Source organism: Eulemur rufifrons, chromosome 16 (assembly GCF_041146395.1).
Source record: "Eulemur rufifrons isolate Redbay chromosome 16, OSU_ERuf_1, whole genome shotgun sequence".
Classification (NCBI taxonomy): Eukaryota; Metazoa; Chordata; class Mammalia; order Primates; family Lemuridae; genus Eulemur; species Eulemur rufifrons.
The window spans coordinates 93,632,658-93,653,590 of record NC_090998.1 but is presented as its reverse complement, the minus strand read 5'-3'; the positions used below and the strand labels follow the sequence as shown (position 1 = coordinate 93,653,590).

At 52.3% G+C, this 20,933-nt stretch overlaps 1 protein-coding gene across 4 annotated transcripts in view; it reads right to left on the bottom strand.

Moving 5' to 3' along the window:
• PPARA (peroxisome proliferator activated receptor alpha) overlaps nucleotides 1-18,068 on the bottom strand; it is a 55,092-nt gene extending 37,024 nt beyond the window's left edge. For 2 of the 4 annotated variants that reach the window (XM_069491105.1, XM_069491102.1), the window contains exons 1-2: nucleotides 17,523-17,650; nucleotides 16,182-16,263 (exon numbers count right to left, since the gene is read on the bottom strand). The gene's annotated coding sequence lies outside the window, so the exon portion shown is untranslated. Of the gene's footprint in view, nucleotides 1-16,181; nucleotides 16,264-16,983; nucleotides 17,487-17,522; nucleotides 17,651-18,010 lie in introns of those variants that run through there. The other 2 variants (XM_069491104.1, XM_069491103.1) reach the window with 2 other exon arrangements.
• Nucleotides 18,069-20,933: the final 2,865 nt, after the last annotated feature.

The window sequence follows — 20,933 nt, the reverse complement described above, 5'->3', positions numbered from 1 at the left end:
CAAGCACCTTCTCAATAGCTGGTCCCCAAACGGCCCCTTTTCTAAAGAAACAAGGATGAATGCAATTTAAAGTGACAAGAACGCTCAGGGGACAGAAGCAAGCTATTTAAGGGGAAAAAATGGGATTTTCTGCTATAAAGTAAAGCTCTGCATAAAAATAAGAGAAAACAGGAAACCTACTAAAGGTTTATTCGTAAGACCCAGGGCTGGGGATTTCAAGGAGACAGCCACGTTTCTGGGTAACTGACTAGCGGAGCACACTGAGTGACCTGTGGAAGCGGCAATGTGCCCGGGGCCACCCTGTCAGCAAGAGAGTCTGCCTCAGGCTGGGCACAGCTGCCAACAGGCCTTGGGCCCCCATGTGGCCTGACATGACCTTGGTCTTTCACACCTGCTCAAAGTCACAGCTTATGGTCCTTTGGACGGTCTGGTTTATCTGTCTGTGGTTTGTTTTGAAAGACTGTTTTCTTCTTAAATCACTTCCATGCATCCTGTCCTCTCCCTCTGGCTCCCGGCACCCCTCCCTCCTGCCTCAACTCCAGCCGCAGCCTCCAGCCTGGGCTCCCGACTGCTTCCTCCCCTCTCCAAGGGTCCCCTGCGTGGCTGCCAGGCGCAGCGCACTCACGGAGAGAGCCCGATCACCTCCTGCAGACAGACTCCTCTGAAGAGCATGGCTTCCATGGACCTGGACTTGCAGGTAAGGAAACGGACCAAGGACAGGTGTCACCCGGGGTCACACAACTGCTCAGTGGCTGGGCTGGATCTAAAGTCAGGGTCTCCCTGGCCCCCACGCAGTGGCGCACTTTTCCAATTCACTGCCTCTCTTGGACAGCCGTACCCCTTCGGGGCCCCAGTAAGCCCCCCTCAGCCTCAGAACCCACCCACAGCTGCAGCCGGGGAGGCTTTCAACGGCTGCATCAGAGAGGGTCACAGCCTCACACAGCAGCCCCACCGGCCTCACCCTGGCCTTGCACAAAAGCACACACCAGAGCCCTCAGGACAGCCCCCAAGGCCTCCACCTCCTGCCACTGGCCCTTCCCTGGGACCTCATGTCCTCCTCCTCCTCCTCTTCTCCGGAACATTCCTCCAGTCACTTCCTCACTGCCCCTCTCATGAGCCCGCCCTGCTGCCTGTTCTGCAGGATGCCCCCTGTCCCGCTGTCTGCTGTGCCCGCTCTGCACCCGCTGCTGGGACTTCCACCACGACCTGGACCCTCCTCCTGGCGCCCTCACCCTTCCTGGCGCTCCTGACCCACTTGCCTGTGGCTCTGTGTTTGCCTTTCCCACCGCACCTGGAGCCGTCCAACGCGGCGGGTCACCGACTCAGCCACTGCTTAGGACCTGTCTCTCCCGGCCGGGGCATCAGCCCTCCGAGAGTAGGGATTCTGTGGGTTTTGCTCACTCACGTATCCCCGCTGCTTACAACGATGCCTGGTACGAAGAAGGCGCCCAGTTAATAGCCAATGAAGTTTGATCCTGAATGAACGTGTCGTCCATGCGCCTCTGCAATCAAACCCTGTCCTCTGGCCAAAATAAGCCACTCAGCACGCGCCAGGCCCCCCTGTTCCCTTGCCTGGAATCTTCCCATTCTCACACACCGAGGGGAAGGGCAAATTGCCATTCCTCCTGGATCTCCCAGGTAGAAAGACCTGTCCATGTTGTAACTCCTTGAGGCAGAATTCTTGTCTGTCACCCTTCTTTCCTGCACAAGTCAGGTGTTCAGTAAATATTTACTGAACAAATCTAACGATGGTGCCCAATTCCAAACACTGCTCCCGGTCTTATGAAAAACTCAAATCACTTTAAGCAATGAACCTATGAAAAGGGCCTGTACAGTGGATACTACCAGTGTTTAAAGGCCAACAGTTGGTTGTAGAACAAATCCCTTTCCAAGAAAAGCACGAATGCAACTTAAAGTGATAAGACCACTAAGAGAAGAGAAGCAAGCTGTTTGAGAAAAAAATTGAATTTTTTGCTATAAAGTTCCTGAAGTGCATCCTCAGATATCCTGGGAGGGGGTGCATTTAGGGGTTTTCAGGCCATTTAAACTGTCTGTAATCAGCTCTGTAGAGTCTAATTCGTTCAGTTAAACACAGGATGCCCAGTGTGCTGGGTGACAGATGTCAGTACCCCCTGCATGGCACACGAGGCCTTTCTTAAGGGGACTGAAACCTACCAAGTTGGCCCTTCCATGAACATAGTATATCCATCTATTTATTTGGGCTATGTTTAATTTCTCTCAAAAGGTAACCAGTTTTCTGAGTAGAGGTCTTAAGTATCTCTTTTAGATTTATTCCTACATATATGATATATGCATTTCAAATTTAATTTTTAATTAATAGGCTTACTATTTAGAGCAGTGAAGTTTACAGAAAAACTGAGTGGAAAGTACAGACAGTTCCCATAAACCACCTCACCCCACCACAGTTTCCCTATTATTAACATCTTCCGTTGGTGAGGTATGTTTGTTACCACTGATGAGCCAGTATTCGTATGTCATTATTAACTAGGGTCCATAGTTTTTAATTTAATAATTATTATTTTGTATGTGGTATGAGGTAAGCGTTGAGAAGTTTCTTTTTTACGTGTGGCTATCCAATTGCTCTCATATCATTTGTTGAAAAGATTATCTCTTCCTCGCAGAAACGACTTGGCACTTTGCTGAAAATCAATTGACCATACACGTGTGGGTTTATTTCTAGACTTGCTATTCTTTTCCATTCATCTATTTATCTGTTTTCACATCAATACCATACTGCCTTCCCTGAAGTGGGAATTGTGAAAGAAAATACCATACTGTCTTGATTACTGTAATTATTATTACTTTATAATAATTCTTGAAATCAGCTAGTCTAAGTCCTCTGTGTTATTCTTTTTCTTTCTTTTTTTTTTTTTGAGACAGAGTCTCACTCTGTTGCCCGGGCTAGAGTGCTGTGGCGTCAGCCTAGCTCACAGCAACCTCAAACTCCTGGGCTCAAGCGATCCTTCTGCCTCAACCTCCCAAGTAGCTGGGACTACAGGCATGCACCACCGTGCCTGGCTAATTTTTTCTATATATTTTTAGCTGTCCAGATCATTTCTATTTTTTAGTAGAGACGGGGGTCTCTCTCTTGCTCAGGCTGGTCTCGAACTCCTGACCTTGAGCAATCCACCCGCCTCAGCCTCCCAGAATGCTAGGATTACAGGCGTGAGCCACCGTGCCCGGCCTGTTATTCTTTTTCAAAGTTGTTTTAGTAACTCTAGGTCCTTTGCATTTGCATATCATCTTCAGAATCAACTTATCAAATTCCACATGTAGGCATGCTGAGATTTGACACTGATTGTTTTCAGTCTGTAGATCACTTTGGGAAGAACTGCCGTCTCAATGACGTTGAGTCTTCTGATTCAAGAGCATGATATAACTTGCCACTTATTTAGGTCCTTTTAAATTTTTCTCAGCAACCTTTTGTAGATTTCAGTGCATATTTTATTCATAATTTTGAAGCTTGATTGCTTTTAAATGTTAAGCTAACCTTTTATTCCTGGGATAAACCCAACTCTCAGCACGTTGAGATGTGTCTTTATTGTCTTCTGGCTTCCGCTGTTTGGGTTCAGAAATCAGCTCTCACTTGTTGCTCCTTTGGAGGTACGGTCTTTTCTTTTTCCCCTGGCTCCTTTTAAGATTATCTCTGCCTGTTTTTGCATACTAGGTCTGGACTTTTCTTAATCCCATCTAGGTATGGATTTTTGAAAAACCCTGCTTAGTTCTTTAGGTTTCTTTCATCAGTGCTAGAAAACTTCGGCCACCATCTCTTCAAGTATTGCTTCTGCCACACTCTCCCTCTTCCTTCCAGGATCCCAATAATTGTCCATGTGTGGCAGAATTCTTCACTATATCCTTTATATTGGTATTTCCACCCTGTTGTCTCTTTGTGATTTATGTTATATACTTTTTTCTAATCTATCTTACAATTCACCAATTCTCTCTTCAGCTGTGTCTGTTCTGCTGTTATATCTATCTACAGAGTACACAGTTTCAGTTTTTGTATTTTTTAGCTTTATAATTTCTATTTGGTTATTTTCAAATCAATGTCCATTTAAAAATGTAATTTCTAGTGCTCTACCAAAAGCCTCAATGTTATCTTTCATCTTCTTGAATACAGTAAGCAAGGTTATTTTAAAGTTTAAATCTTATAAGTCTAATACTTAGAGTCTGTTAGAATCTGTTTCTATCATCTGTCGTTTCTGCTGGTTCATGAGGTGTTCTCTCTGCAGGTCCTTGGTTGGTCTTGTTCTGTGTCATTCCCATACCGACAATCTCAACGTGCTTGGTCGTGCAAGACCGTAAGAAGGAGCACGCAAGCCGAAATCATGAAAAAGGATGTAATTAATTATTAATGGGAAAAATCACAATTGTTTCAAGACCTTTAATGGTTTTCATCAAAATATTTAAAACTCTCTTATTAATGATTGTAATTGCATAGGGAAATAAAAATGACAGTAAAACTAATATTTAGTACACCGTACTAAATAAATTTAAAAGATTAGAAACACTGAGAATCAAAGCGTTCTATTTCTTTGTAAAAAAACTTCTGAAGATCAGTTTGAACAGCGCTTGCCTTCTCCTCACTGTATTGCTTATAAAACGGAGTGGGTGTCTTTTCTATGTCTTAGCAATTGTCATACTCTGTTTTAAGTTTGGATCCGCTTCCAACATCTTACTTATCCTTTGTCTTCAACATCCTGACCTATCTTCGAGAGTTCCTCTGACGTGCAGTTGTTTGCCGGGATCACTTCCTCTGGGACGTTGTCATCCTCTTCCTCACAGCCACTTTCCTCACGTGCGTGGTGAGTGGGCTTCATGCACATCTGCCTGCCCTTCAGGAGTCTCTCTAACGCTCCTAGAGTCTAGGGTCAGCTATTCTTTTCTGCGACTCATTTATGTTTGATTCTGATTTTACTTCGAGCATTACCACTTTTCGTTTATCTGCTGCATTTTCATCTTTGTTGGCCAGTTGCTCTTTTGCTCGTCTATTTTTATAAAACAACAAGTGCGAGACAAGGACTACACAACTACACGCTTTCCTGTCCTGTGTGACCTGCCGGACAGATGCTCAGGGACCGATTGCAGCCCAGCTTTTAAAGACGTGACATGACTGGCCGCTGATCGTCACGCACACCTGCTATCTGTGCAGCGGTGACTGGACTGGGGTGCTGGCAGCAGCGCTGGCACCCGATGCGGTTACTCATAGCTCCAGTACGAGGGCAGCTGGACTTTGAGCTGTGTTGTGGAGACACTGGTGCCATTTAACTAAACCGTGGTAACTGAAATGTGTGCAGAGCGAGGACAGCCTGCATTTGAAAACTGTCCTTAGCAATAAGTACAGGCCTAGAATGATGCTTTGTTTCTCCAGAGGGGACACACATGTGCTCCTGCCAGGCGTCTGGGCTCCGAGCAGTCCGGGATCACCTTAATCCAGTCTCAAGGAATGAGATTAGTTACAACTGATCTTCAATCCCTCACCACGCTGATGCACTTCTAGGTCACCTGTATTCTCAGGGTGCAGCTTTTTTTTTGGTCCCAATCCAAAGTTTGGGGTGTTTAGTAGGGTCTTCCCTCTTTAGTAGGCGTTAGGTACCAATTTTGACTCCTAGACCCTCAAAAGTGCTATTCGGGCTCTTAACTGCCTCCTCCATATACTGGCCAATACCCCAGGGACAAAGTGGCCCCAAATGTCAAGTTTCCATCTTATCCAGACCTTGGCCTGGCAATTCGTCACCATCTTGTGAGCTCTCCAGCACTGTAGCATGCATTTGAGGATTCTGTCCACCCTTTCGGGTCGACCTCCCAGCTGCTAAGCTGCCGTCAGAAACGGAGCTCCCTACTCAACAGTTTCAGACCAGCGCAAGTAGAGAACATTCACCGGCTGTGCGTTTCGAAATGGCTATCTGTCTCACTACTTTTTACTTCCAGAGTTACAAAGAAGTATTTTTCTGGACTCTTCAATAAAATCTATAGAATGAAATATAGGAAAGCTAGTCCGTTCTATCCTTAAACTTTTGCTCATATTCAGGCAACATTACTCAGATAATAACTTTCTAATTAAAACTCCAATAAAATTTTCACACCGAAAAACTGCCATGGTTTCAACAAGCCCAAGGGCGTGGTTTAAGCCGAGAGGCAGCTCCATTACTCGCCTGCTGCGCTGGGCCACCTCCCTGCTGCGCTGGGCCACCTCCCGCCGCGGCGGCTCAGGCGCAGCCGGGAAGAGCACAGGGACATGGCCCTGCCCGCACGGAGCTGCCATTCCAGCGAGGGAGACAGGTGAGAAACAGGCAAAGACAGCACGGACCGCGTGCCACGGCGACTGGGTGGAGGGAGGAGCTGCCGTGACAGGGAAGGTGGTCAGGGAAGGCGTCCCCCGAGTGGATGGGGCACACTCACGATGCCTGTTCCCCACAAACGGGCTCCGAGCCACGGCAGTCCCGGGGCTGCACCCCCAGACTCTCAGCATCCCTTCCCTCGCGCGCACCCCAGGTGGCCGCGGCAGCAGCTTCCCCCCAACACCAGGCTGAAGCAGGGAGGAGGAGGCAGCCCCAAGCTCTGACGCTCCCTGCGCTGTGCTCTGTGGCCATCGCTGCCCTGCGCGAGGCCGGGACTCCCAGCGTGGGGCTGCCTGAGCTGCTCCTCTCGGACTCATCCTTAATGGACACAGCGGGACACTGCCCAGCCCCCCACATCGACGCCTGCGCAGGGCATGTTCAGCTGCCCCCGTGCTCCACACCCTGGACTACACGCTCCGGGAAGGCAGGGACTGTGGTGTGGTGGCCGGATAACGGCCCTGAAAATGGCCACTCCCCAACCTGGAGCCTGTGGACGTGTCACCTTACGTGGCAAAAGGGGCTCTGCAGGCCGGGCGCGGTGGCTCACGCCTGTAATCCTAGCACTCTGGGAGGCTGAGGTGGGCGGATCGTTTGAGCTCAGGAGTTCGAGACCAGCCTGAGCAAGAGCGAGACCCCGTCTCTACTAAAAATAGAAAGAAATTATATGGACAACTAAAATATATATATACAAAAAATTAGCCGGGCATGGTGGTGCATGCCTGTAGTCCCAGCTACTCGGGAGGCTGAGACAGGAGGATCCCTTGAGCCCAGGAGTTTGAGGTTGCTGTGAGCTAGGCTGACGCCACGGCACTCACTCTAGCCTGGGCAACAGAGTGAGACTCTGTCTCAAAAAAAAATAAATAAATAAAATAAAATAAAATAAAAAGGGGGCTCTGCAGATATGGCTGAGGAGACTGCGGTGGGCTGATTTGTGTTCCCCCAAAAGATGTGAAGTCCTAACCCCCTGGACAACAGAATGTGGCCGTATTTGGAAATAGGGTCATTGCAGATGCAATTAAAGTTAAGTTGAGGTCATACTGGAGTGGGCGGGGCCCTAAGCCGATGGGACTGGTGTCCTTATACCCAGACACAGACACACGGGGAGGCGGCCATGTGAAGGAGGCAGAGACGCAGAGGTGCAGCCACAAGCCCAGGACGCCAAGGACTGACGGCCACCACCGGAAGCTGCAGGTTTCTATCTGGAGGCCTTGGAAGGAGCACGGCCCGGCTGACACCTTGACTTTGGACTTCTGTGCCCCAGAACTGTGAGAGAAGAAGCCCCCCAGTCTGTGGCACTTGCTGTGGCAGCCCCAGGACACTGACACGGGTGCAGACGCTGAGATGGGAGGTGATCCTGCTTGATCCGGGTGGGCCCAGTGGAACCACCTGGGCTCCTAAAAGCGGAGAACCTTCTCTGGCCAGAGCCGGAGAGGTGCAGCAGCAGAGCCGTCGGGCTGAGGCGAGGTCAGAGAGAGTCAAAGCGAGAGGACTCGACCTGCGCTGCTGGTTTTGACAACAGAGGGGGCCGCGAGCCGCAGAGTGTGGGTGGCCCCTGGAAGCCGAGAGCCACCTCTGGCCGACCACCACCAAGCAACTGGGGCCGTGTATGTTTCTCAGAACTCACAGAACTGTACGCCCAGAAAGGATACATTTCACTGTAGATAAATTACAACGCAATCGACCTGACTTAAATAAAAAAAAAACAAAATACCCTGAAACTCTTCTCCATGGCCTGGTTTCCAGGGGATGTAGTGGACAGTGGCTTCGGGTGCTGGAAGCTGCCCAATGCTTCGAAACCCCCACGGAGGAGGGCAGCGGGGTGATTTCTGCAGGGACATCAGGGAGCCACTCTGCTCCCACGTGACGTAACAGCACTCGTGACCCCAGTAGATAAGCTGCCCCCCTCCCTCCCCGGCGGGCAAAGCAAGGATACCACCCGTTTTTTATTACCCCAGACGAGAGGCCTGGGTAGAGGCTGCATTTGTCCAGGGACTCCTTTGCCCCATTCATCTCCCCCAAACCAAATGGGGCCCGGCTCGCCGCACCCAGGAGCCTGCTCCCATCCCTCCGAGGGTCCTTTAGGGGAGCTCCTACCATGAAGGCACAATCACTGCCCGGAGGGCTCACTGCTTTCCGGGCTGTAACCGTCAGTGACAACGCAGAGGCCACCGCTGTAACTAAATGGACAGTGCCGCTTGAATATAGGCCATTAGATGTGTGATTAGCGTCAATAATCACCTAAGATTTAAACTCTGCTAACCCATGTGGGTCAAAAGGAGTTTAACTTGAGCACTTAATGCCCTTAAGATCATAATCAGGAGAACTAAAATGGGCTCTAAAGCTTCTTGGATAAGTTTTATGCACTCTTTCCTCTCCCCAGACTTGGCTCCTTTAGCCCAGACTTGGCTCCTTTAGCGAAAGGCAATTCAATTCCGAATTTTAAAGACAACTGCGTACGGAGCTGCAGGGTGGGATCGCTGCCAAGGCCTGCGCGGCGCCCTGGCTGCCCACGTGCCCTGTTCTAGCTCTGACCACACTGCAGCTCGCCCTCGGGTTCCCCGGGGGTCTCTCCTAGTGCTGGCAGCCATCGTGTGACGCAGCGCTTCGCACCGGCAGGGAATCACGCCTGTTTTCCCTCTGCTGTCCCCAGCACCTAGGACAGTGCCCTGCTCAGTAAATATTTGCTGAATAAATCAATGAACTCAGAATAAATGACTGACATTTCCTCAGATCAGAGCAATTCAAATTTGCCACAGGGTGTCTGGCAGACAAAATTCCCACGTCTAGTTCGGGGGGGGGGGGCAGCAAGGAAGGCTTCGGGAAGGGGGTGGCCCTGAGGGGGCCTCAAGCAGAGGGTGCCCTGGCAGGAGCTGCAGGCTCCCATGGCCAGTCCCGAAGCACCTGCCGGCAAGGGGCTTCAGGTACCATGGTGACTGGCGACAGCTGGGGCTTCCCGCCTCACAGGGTCTCCCCAGGGAGAGCCACTTCCACCGAGCCACCCGAATTAACACAGGCGCCACGCGCTCTGGAGGGAGGGCACCTTGCATCCAACCACACAACCCCGGCAGCCAGTCTGGGGAGGTTTCCCTAAGATCTTAAGCTGAGACCTCAAGGGTAGAGGTTACAGGGGCAAGATGGGGGCGAGGGGCAGGGCAAGGGAGTGTGTCCCTGGCAGCAGTGGAAGAAGCACAGCGCAGGAGAGGAACTGGAAGGGGCCGGTGTAGAAAGAACGTCGGCCGTGCCGAGAGTCAGGGCCAGGCCTCGCTAGGAACCGCGGAAGCCGACAAACGTCCGCTGGACAAGTGAACACCGAGCTGGGAGGGTTAACAATCAGCAAGGCGACACCGGCCAAGCTCTCGCCACCTGCCAGGCACAACGATCTACGAAAAGTATCAGCGTCGCCCCCGTTGTAGGCAAGGAAACTGAGGCCCAGGCCAGTTGAGAAATCCATCCGAGTCTGAGGGGTGCTCAGTGGTGGCACAGGACCCGGCACCTCGTCCTGCCTTTGCTGTCCCCACCCCAGCTGCAGACCAGGGACCGAGACATGGAAGGGACACCAGGGGCGGGGAGCGGGGAAGACGCGGGCGGTTCAGTGGACACACTGAGTCCGAGAGCCCGAGGGAGGGTCGCGGCGATGTCCGGAAGGCGGCGGATGGTGAGCGTGGAGCTCACGAGAGTCACGGCGAAGCGCAGGCCTCCAGGGAGCTGGGGGGTGGCACCTGCCTGACAGCGGGGATTAGACGCCACACAGGAAGGGGGCTCCCAGGAGGGCGCACTCACACCACTAGGGAGTGACCACCTGTTCCCCGGGTCCTTCGGCAATTTGACTGCACGTGTATAAATAGCATGGCGGTAGCTATCTTGGGTCCTGGTGTGTAGATGTGTTGTACCTAAGGCTGGAATTTCATCTTTTCATCTCTTAAAAGCAATTCCTGTTTTGACTTCTAGTTTTGTTTGCTCTCTTGACTTTCAGAGGCTTCATTCTTAAAGAGTCCGTACCAGACCAGACACCATCATGGGGCATGCCTCTTTCTGAAACACCTTCTAGAAAATGATTTAACCTGCTAAGAAAGCCCACATTTGAATTCATTTGTTCCAAGAAGACTAAGCTCCCAGCTCCGGTGCGTTACCGTCGCCCGGGGAAGCGGCCGTGGACGGATGTGCTTCCCTGGCTGCGTCTTCCTTCCGGATTCCGCTTTCTCCGAAGCCTTGTGCCTCTGCTAATTAAAGATTATCAGCCGTCCTTGAATGTGGTTAAATATTCACCTTCACTTAGACTTCTGACCCAGACACCAACAGCTAACTTCGTTAGATTCATCTAAGCAAAGAGTATGGAGCGGGAGAAAAAGTCAATGATTTTTGGTTTACAGAGTGAAAGGAAAACACCACATTGACCTCTTCGTACGCTGACATCCTGACAGTGCTCTCTCCGCTCTACTCACACACACACATGGCTCGGGACCTGGAGGACTTACTGTTCCCTTAATTTAAAGTTTTTCACTTAAACTTCCTCTTGGAAGGGCCACCATCGCTGTCACCCTTAGCTGGGAGCCGCAGCTTTCCCCTCTGGGTCCAGCACGCCACCCCTTCACCCCTTCACGTCCCAGACCTGCCCTGGCAGTTTCAGCCTGTGCTGTCCAGGACACCACGGCAGCAGGCCAGCAACCCGCACTCCCCACAGCCGAGCGATCCTCCCTCCGTCTGGGCACTTCTGCCCTCGTACTGCTTCTGGGTGTCCACACCCGCCTCCCTTCCCTGGGTCTAGAATCCTCTCTGCCAAATTGGACAAACACGCCAGGCACCAACACTGCCACCCCCACGTTCTTTAGTCATCACTTGTCACACAAGTTCTTTGAGCCCTGTTAGTGTTGGCGTTTTCTCTCAAGGATCATTGGATTCAAATGCATTTCGATACTCTCATCCCTTTCTCTCCCTCGTGCCTCTCACTTTTCAAAGCTTTATAAGGATGTCACTCTCCATCGAGCTCCTGCCTTTAATATTTTTGCACAGTTGAACTTTTCTCTGAAAAACTATTTGCCTCCCTCGCAACTCCCCGCCAAAAAGAATGGATTAGGCTTATTTGTATGATTTGAAAACTGCAGCAATAGAATGTCTTCCTTTCTGGAAAATGCTCTCAACAAAGTGAGTTTTCCAAAGGAAAGAAGAGAACAAAGACCGTGTTCTGCATGTTCGTGCCCTTTTGACGCCTTGCTTGCGAACCACCAGGACAGTGGTGCAGGGACAGCGGGCCAAGGTCCCTTGCCTGTGTCTGGTGACAGATTCTGTGACATTTTTCAAGGTGGGAAAAAAGGCAATTGTAATAACTGGAGCAAAATACTCCCCTCAAAAATTGTAAAGTCCCAGGATACTGTAAACAGCCCGAATATTGCCCTGTTTGTTTCTATTATAAACAACTTCTACAGACTAAGAGATGATTCCATTTAAAACAAATTTCAAACCTCTCTGAACAATTTTTCTTTAAACATCACTCATGTTAATCCCATCCCTAATGTATAGATAGAAAAACAGAAATGAGCTAAAATGAGAGTGGGTCTAGAATTTACCAAATTTGCTTATAATCCTAGACAGAGCATAATACATTCCTCGTGTTGGCAGCCACTAGATCTCATCTTGTTCCATAAGGAAGGCTGCCTGAAAACGCGTCCAAAAATATTCCAGTAAAAAACATCCCATTTAATGTATAGGTAAGAGAATAAGACTTGTTTCGGATCATCAAGACGTGCGTGTCCTTTGATTGTGCAATCCTGTACTTTACCAGCCATGTTGCTTAATTGTGACTGCGCATTTCAACACTCACGTAAAGCTGGCCACTAGCTTTCCAGAATGTTTGAGAAAGGGACACATCTGTATGTTGATCTCTAAATAACTAGGTCCCCTGCTGAAGCTTGGCGATGTGTCACTTTGGTGTGGCTATCACATAGCCACAGACTTATTTGGTTACAAACAGATGCAAGAAAAATTGGGGCCTCATTCACTCTTAAAAATGAAAAGAAAAAGGGAGGGGGGGGCCACAACACGCCATTTACCTAACTGTAGGCTAATGTCCCATCGTCACCTGAAGCTTCGTAACCTTCGAAACATTCTATTAACAGCCTTGCTTTCCTAACCCTTGCTATTTGAAATGATGCTCTTTCAAAGGTGTGTTTGTGGTCTCTAAGTTAGAAGTGTAAGTCAGAATAGAGATCTTCACTCCTCTTTGCTTGCAAATCTCTTAAAATAGAGCAAAATAAAAGCAGTCAGATGAGTACCGCGTCGGACACAGAAGACGTTTCATCAAATGTTCTTTGTGATTTCTCCCGTGCGTATCTCATTTCCACAATTGGAACGTGGGCAGGACCCTCGCCCCGTTAAACACAAGCGCTCCCCAACTCACAAAGGTTTAACCATATCCCTTTCCTACTAAGTCAGTTGTTTGGGATTTGAATCCATGATCTTGCAGAAAGAAATAACATTTTATTTAAATAGATCCTCAGGCCATCTCATAAAAAGTCTATTTAAAGCAAAATACATGGTCCCAAACAGAGCCATAATTCCGAAGAGGATCATTTCACCTGCCACCATCTTTCTCACCCTGCGGCAATGGGAGCCGCACACTGGTGGCCGGCGGGAACACCTGCCCCGTATTATGGAGAAGGGACTCTCGCCGATGCCCGGGGGCAATCTGTTTTGGTGGGATGGGGTGTGTCATCATTCCAGGCCCACGGCTATCTGGCCTGTTTAGGTCCCTCCAGCCAGCTCCCGGCCACATTTGAGTACGGTGGTGGCTATAGAGGCCCATTAATAAATTCTTGTTGGACGAAATTCTGTAAATATTCCACGAACATTTACAAGGACCTACGTAGGTCTAGCAAGGCAGAAACAAAGAAGACGTACTCTCTGCCCTCAGCAAGTTAGACTCCTGGGGAAAGTCTGGCTAACAAGGAACAGTGACACAGGACAGCACCTATCCGTGGCACGGCGCAGTCACGTCGGAGTCCAGGGAGATTGCGCCAAGCCTGCGTCTCAGAGATCCCCTCGCTGGGGTGAAGAACAACGCTTGGCCTGGTCTAGATACTTCGGAGTAAGAACAAATGCAAGATGTATCACCACCAAAACCTGAGGTCACAGTCACATTCAAACCAAACAGGAACCACTTGTGACAATTTTGTTCTTACTGGTAGAGAACCTTGTTAACCTATTCAAACATGAAAAAGAAATGCTGGCGTGTACAGGGGGAGGTAGTGCGTTGCTTTCTGAAAGCCTTTGGAAAATGACAAAATGGTTGGAGCGAGAACAACACAGGTATCAGATCTGGCTAAGTGAGAAATGCAGGCAGCTGAGGGCATGCCCGTCATCCTGAAGACACAGGATGGACACAGTTTTTAAGCCACCGCTTTTGAGATTTACACCCTTTCCAAGAGGTGGAACGAAGACGACTCCACTTTCTGATGAGAAAACAGCAGTTTGGAGAGGTGGACAAAAGTCCCAGGCCTGGCAGGCAGCGGCGAGGGGGCTGGAATCCAAATCTCATGATTAATGACCTAATGTCTCTCCCACAATATCAAGCTGTTTTCCGGATGCAAACCCAAATTTTCAAGTACTTTTTCTTTTCCCATATGTGGGCCTCACAATACATGCAACTGGATTACAAAGATAACCATAGCGCGGCTGGCTAGCAAGGACTACATGCTTCACTTTCTGAAGCGCATAAGCTTTCAAGACACCATAATGTCACTATTGCAAGATGCTAAGTACTTAAATATTTTAGAAGCAAAGAGCACACAGACCTCCGAATAACGAGCAAGTCAGACGAGATTATGTCTGTTACCCGAAGAACAAGCTGGAAAATTTGCACGCACAGAGCACCTTCCATAGGAAGCTCCGCGCATGCAAGCAACAGAGTGCTTGGAAGAAGAAACAAGTTCTTTGAAATCTGACCCACTGGAACATCTAAGCCTTTTCCTATTTGATTCTTACCTTAAAAACATCTTATTACCAAGCTGTCAATTTAAATTCTGTGCCTATGTTTCCCTAAACACATGGCCCTAGAGGTGATCTAGTTTATTCTACCTAATTAATAAGGCTGAAATAACCAATAGAGCAAATGTCTATCCCACAGACAGAAACTATGCCTTTTAAAAAAGTATCTATGGAAAATGTGAAAAATTGACTCTGTACAGAAATAAAAGCAGAGACCTGCAAATTCCAAGAAATCAGAAATTAGGCCACATCCTCTAACTGCAATGTAACCACATTAGCATGGTCATGAAACACAAATGCTGGCTACCTGGAAATTAAGACACTTACCCTATTGCCATTAAGAATATACACACAGAGGCCGGGCGCGGTGGCTCACGCCTGTAATCCTAGCTCTCTGGGAGGCCGAGGTGGGCGGATCGTTTGAGCTCAGGAGTTCGAGACCAGCCTGAGCAAGAGCGAGACCCCACCTCTAAAAATAGAAAGAAATTATATGGACAGCTAAAAATATATATAGAAAAAATTAGCCGGGCATGGTGGTGCATGCCTGTAGTCCCAGCTACTCGGGAGGCTGAGACAGGAGGATCGCTTGAGCCCAGGAGTTTGAGGTTGCTGTGAGCTAGGCTGACGCCACGGCACTCACTCTAGCCTGGGCAACAGAGTGAGACTCTGTCTCAAAAAAAAAAAAAAAAAAGAATATACACACAGAGAGAGCAAAAACCAGGAGAGAATTTGGTGCGTTTAAAATTTATTTGCAATAAGCAAAGAAGTATTTTAATTGATGTGTTTTTTAAAAAGACTATTTAAAGAATAGTTATAAAAACACAGGCTCACAGACAGCGTGCAAGAAAAAGAACACCTTTCTCCAGTCACGAAAGAGTAAGATGTCCTGGAAAGACGGTTTCTTTGTCTTTTACCACAATGAGGACCACCTTTAAGTTTTTTTTTTTATATTCTGCTATGAAAATCAGTTTCATGAGCAAATCCATGGTCGTCTTGTTCAGTGCTGGGCACCAGAGCTCATAGCAGCTACTCAATAAATATTTACAGAATGAACGAATTAAAAAAAAAAAAAAATATATATATATATATATAAAAAGAGATCAGCTCAATACACAATGGGATATTATACAGACATTAAAAATGAAGAAGCAGAAATATATCTTATTCACATAGAAAGATTTCTCATACCCTAAATAGTCAATAAGGCAAGTTACAAAATAGTTTATATAGAAGAAACATGTTTCCTCTCTCTCACACACATACGATTTTTAAAAATGTTTACAAGTTTGACAAACACCAGCCAGTGAAAAGAACTATAGTATTTGCTGATCAGCATGTCTCTTATTACGTACATGTTTAAGATGTGGGAAAGAAAGAGAAAACTTTTTTTCTACTGTCATTTAATATCACTTTTACATCAGGCCCACTGTCTCTGGTCTTTCACAGACGGTGACCACAAACATCTGTATCATCTGGCCCATTTCTTGGGGTGATCCCTGCCCGGGAACTGACCTCTCCCATCAGCTGTCTGCATACTATTCACATTACACCGAGAACAGCCCAGACAGCGCGCTGCTCTGCCCTGGCCAACGTCTGTAACACATGTCCATGAAGTAGTAACATTTCTCAAAGTTATATTAATATCATCAAGTTTTAAATTACATGAAACCAGCCCATCATAAAGAAATGAGGTCCCTAGTGAAATCCTCACAAAAACTCAGAACTTAAAAGTGACTCTATCCACTTTTATCTTACTTTTGAAGCACCAAAACTGGATTTAGCATCACATCACAGAGTAATAATTTCTGGAAATATTAGTAAAGCAAACCTTCTATTTACCTGTGGTGACGACTTCTTGGTTCTGAGCTTGTCTTGCCACAAACTGTCACTTGCCAGAGAAGGCAGGGCCCTTAGCTGCAACCTTGGCAGGGAGGAGGTAAAGAGGAAGTGATGACCATGTGTTCTCTGGACGGCCCCCAACTCTCCACCACCTTGGAAGAGGAAAGTCACCCTGACCCTGCCTCTCGCAGCCACAATGCTGTCTCAGGGTACTTCCCGGGAAAACTGTGCCCCTCCTCCCCTCCCCAGGTCTCCAGCGCACCCTTCCCGAGCAGCCCTGGGAGAGGAGGGGCCTCCCTGGTGTCACTGCGGGGTAGGGGACAGGGGCTGGCTGGGGTTGACGGGGGTGCGCATCCCCGAAGGTCCCACGAAGCCCAAGACATTATACAATCATGGATTTTTCTTAGAAAGAGTCTTGACATTCGGAGCACACCGTCTCTTCTTTAAATTAAAAAATGGCTTGAGAAAAGCATGGGCGGCGTGCAGTTGTCCCCTGTCATTCTCTGGTGGGCGTGGGAGCTGACCCGACTCTCCTGACATCCACTAGCGGCACCCCGCGCCCCTTCGGTTCCACCCCGCGGGCCGCACACCCGGGGACTCCGTGGAGACCCGGGCAACCGAGAGGGCCCGTGAGGGACCGAAGTGGCCCGGGCTCCAGAGGGACGTCGTGTGGCTTCTGCAGAGATGCCACCCGACCCAGTGGAGCCTGACCCCGGCTGCCCGGGGTCGCCCCAGTGAGCTCGGGCACGACGTGGGAACCGTTCCTCAGAGGCGGTCCGCAGTTAGTGGCACTAACACTCACGTGAGTTTCTCCCGCCCCACTGCAGCAGCCGGGCGCACCCGGGGTCGGCCTGTCGGGGTCTTGGGGTTACCTCGCCGCGGGGATCCCTGGTGTCTCGGGAAAAACCCTCCGAGTTAGTGACGCCCGAACTTCACCGCGCAAGGGAGGCGCGCGCCTCGCTGTGCCCGCCCGCCGGCCTTCCCTCCGGGAACAAGCGGAGGACCCTGCGTCGCTACAGTCCCTGGCCCCGACCTCTGCGCAGCCCCTACCCCTACCAACAGCCGTGACCCCGGGGTTCCAGGCAGGTCCCCAGCGCTTGAAAGGAAGCTGAGCGGGAGGCAGCCGGCTGGGCCCCGGGATCCCTGACACGAGTCCTCGGTGTGTGTCCCAGCCCTGCGCCCCCGGGTCACCAGCCCTGGGCTCCAGGGCCCCCCAGGCCCCCGGGGCCCGCGCATGCGCTGGCTGGTCCCTGCCCCTCCCCCGTCCGCCGCCCTCCCGCTCCCGGGACCCGGGAGGCCCAGCCCGCGGCCCCCCGCGCGTGCCTGCCCGCCCTCGAGCACCTGGTGCTGCGGTCCGCCGCCTGCTGGTCCGTGGGGCGAGCGCGCCGGGGGAAGCGGCGCCGGGCAGGGCACTAGCGGCCGTCTCCGCCCCCGCCGCCCGCTGCCCCCGCCGCGGGGCCGCCGCGTCCCTGGCCCATGCCCGGCGCCGCTTCCGCGCGCCCGTGCCAGCCGCGCCCCCGCGACGCGCACCGCCCCTCGGCCCGCCCCGGTCGCGCCGCGCGGACAGCTTGCGCGGGTGACCGACCCGGAAGCCCCGCCCCCGAGTCCCGGGCGGGACACACCCCCCGGACGGCAGCGCCCGGTTGGCTGCTCGCGGGGGCGGGGGCCGGGCCTCGGCAACCCGGGCGCAGCTCTCGGTGGTTCCCACTTGCTGTCCCGCTGCCGCTGCACCGGGGGGAAACTGAGGCGGAGCAACTGCCCAAGGTCACCCGACGGGCGGTGCAGCACCGCTTGCGGCCCGGCCTCTGTGCCCGTCCAGCCCCGCACACCTGGGGGCTGAATTCGAGGCGGGGGCGGCAGGAGGCCCCGGGCCCGCGTGCAGGTTCCCGCCCGGCGCCCGTGCCACGCTGGCGGGGTCCCTCCCCCTCGGCGAGCCCGGCTCTGCCGGTCTGTACGATGAGCTGGTCTAGACCCGGGACCAAGGACTGGGTACCCTCGAGTCTCGGAAGTGCGTGGGATGGGCGGACGGGGAAGGACTTTGTCCCTGTTACCCCAGGATGCAAAATAAAGAGAAAGGGGACGCGAGCAGGGAGGACGCGTCAACAGGTGGCAGAGGTGCCAGGGCGGGTGTGGCAGGCGGGGATGACGAGAAGGGTGAAGGGCAACCAGGACGCACGCGGGGAGGCGCTGGCAGCGCCGAAACCCCTCCCGCCCCCTCCCCCACCCCACCACCCGCTGCGAGAGCGCGGTGCCCGCACCCCGCGTGTGCTGGGGCTGCGGGGCTGACTTTGTGCCCACGCAAGGCGCTGGGACTCTGCCAGCGCAGGGGGAGGTCGCGGCCCGGCAGCCAGTGGCAGGGAGCAGGAGAGAGCTGCAAAGCGGCTTTGTTTGGCCGAGACGCCTGAGCTCCCCGCGCGGAATGCGCAAAGCCCTGCGGTGCCAGCGCACCAGGGCGCCCGGCCCTTGGGAAGAAACCGTGGGCGATGCCAGCCCGTCCCTGCCCTCCCGTGGCCTCTGTGCTATTTGTGGCGGCGAGCGCCAAGGACCCGTTCCAGCAAGGACACGCAGCTTCAAACCCCGCGTTACGCAGGGAACTGAAGACGGGCTGTACCTGGCCCTTCCACTAACTTCTCTTAAACTCGCCCTCGCTGATTGTCCCTACCTGTGGTGAACTTTGCCCCACCCTCCGGACGCCCACTAGCACGCAGGCAGGCTCACGTGTTACTGCACATGCTAGCTGGTGCTCACTAACCTTTGTGCTGCTTCCCAGCGACAGCAGGACTGCACGCTTCTATCCTGGGATCTCACAGGGTGTGCGGGGCAGCACTGTCTGCTCCTCCGGCTGGTGTCCTACCCGGCTAGGTGTCAGGGCTCCAGCGGCAGGGAAGTGGCCAGCGCTGCCCCAGCAGAGCACGTGGTCTCACTCTTAGAGTGCTTCCAGGCTGAGACCCATTCCCTGGCATCCCCCCATCCCAGGCTCTCAAGGACCAAGAGTCCAAACACAGGCGTGTCGGCACTGCAGGGGTCTGTCATAAACCCAGTGCCACCAGGCAGCTGGAGAGGCCTGGCAAACACTGTTATGAAGGAGGACAAAGGACACACAGGACCCAACAGGGTAGTTGTGCACTCAACAGACATAGAAAAATGATATTCTTGGGTTCTTGGGGCTCCCAAGGTTTAGGGAGAGAAAACTTGTTTTTCATCCATGTGTAGAGATGTCACTTTTGACCAAACGCTCTCAGCCAGCGTCCTGCAGGTGGAAGCAAGTTCAGGAGTTTTCTAATGGAAGTATCCCGGCCAGACACAGCCCGTGTCTGCTGCCTCCGGAGGACAGTCGGTTTTTTGAGGGAGTCCATGTTCAGATGAGAGAGCTGCCACTAACTTCTGTTTGCCATGAAGACCTGCCAGGCACCCAGCGTGGGAGAAACTGTCACCAAGGGCCCCCACCCCACCCCCAGCTCCAGGAAGTCCCTCCATCGCTCTCTCCTGCCCTCCTTCCGTGCTGACGGGGTGTGGGCGACACAACAGGACAGACACCACCTGTGTAGGGACTGAGTAGAAATCTGTAACTTTGGGGACAAGTCAGTGCTCTCGAAAACATCTCTGAGTACGGCCTGAGCTGCTCTTCGGCGAGCGCGCACCTCGGCTCACAGCCTCCCTGTGTTTGGTGCCGACGCCGTTGCAGGTCCCTGTCACGTTTTCTGATCTTGAAGATGTCCCGAGAGGTGGTGACATTGTGCCCACGTTACGAGAGGGAAACTGAAACGCAGCGGGGCCGGGCTGCACCAGGCCAGTGGCAGGCCCGGGACGGAAGGCGGGTCTGGAAGGCCCGTGGCTGCCCCACTCGGCCACTCTCTCGAGTGCCCACCTGCCAGGCGGCCAGAGCAGCGAGGCCCTCCTGCCGCGCTGGGGAGAGAGTCAGGAAGCTGGGCCACGCCGAGGAGGGGAAGGGGGAGCTGGAGGCGGCCACCTGAAGTGGTGGGGTCTGCCACTTGGTACTGGGCAGTGGGTTGGACCCTGACCAGCGGGAGCAGCTGGTGTCAGTCATCTGTTTGGAGAGAACGTGTGCCTGCCCCAGCCCAGCCAGGGCGACGCTTCCCTCCCCCCCTCCCCCCACCGCGTCTGTGGTCCAGGCTGGGTCTGTTTACCTGCGGCTCAGCTCAGCCCTTTTCCAGGAACCATCTGAGGCCTCCGAGGGTCACTGGCTTGCCCTTTGCTGATCCGCAAAGCCTCCTGTGGAGTTGGAGTTTGTGCTTCCGGGCCGACATCGGCCAGGACAGTGGCCTCTGAGTTCCTGGAAGTGTGCCCTCAGGACAGGTGGGGGACGTGGGCTGAGAAAGCTCGGCGAGAGTGAGTAGGGAGCTGCTTGGTGCCCCGAGACTGGACCTCAGTGAGGGCCAACCATGGGCACGTGCTTGGCCGCCACCCTGGTACTGACAGCGAGGCCTCACAGGCCCAGGTAACAACGTATTGTCACATTAAAGCACAGAACTCACAGCAACCCGCAAGGCAGCTGGGTTTACCCTCATTTTACAGATGGGGATACTGAGGGCCGGGAGTGACAGCTCTTGGCCAAGCTCTCTAAGACCCCTCTTGGACCCCTCTCGGTCCAAGTCCACGCTGCCATCAGCACCTGCCCCGGGGCACCCCGGGCCGGCTGTCCAGCGCAGAGGCTGTGTGCTGGCTGGTACCTCAGGCTCTCTGGTGTTCCCTAGCCAGTCCTGGCCCCACGGCTCCAAGGGGGTGGCAGTA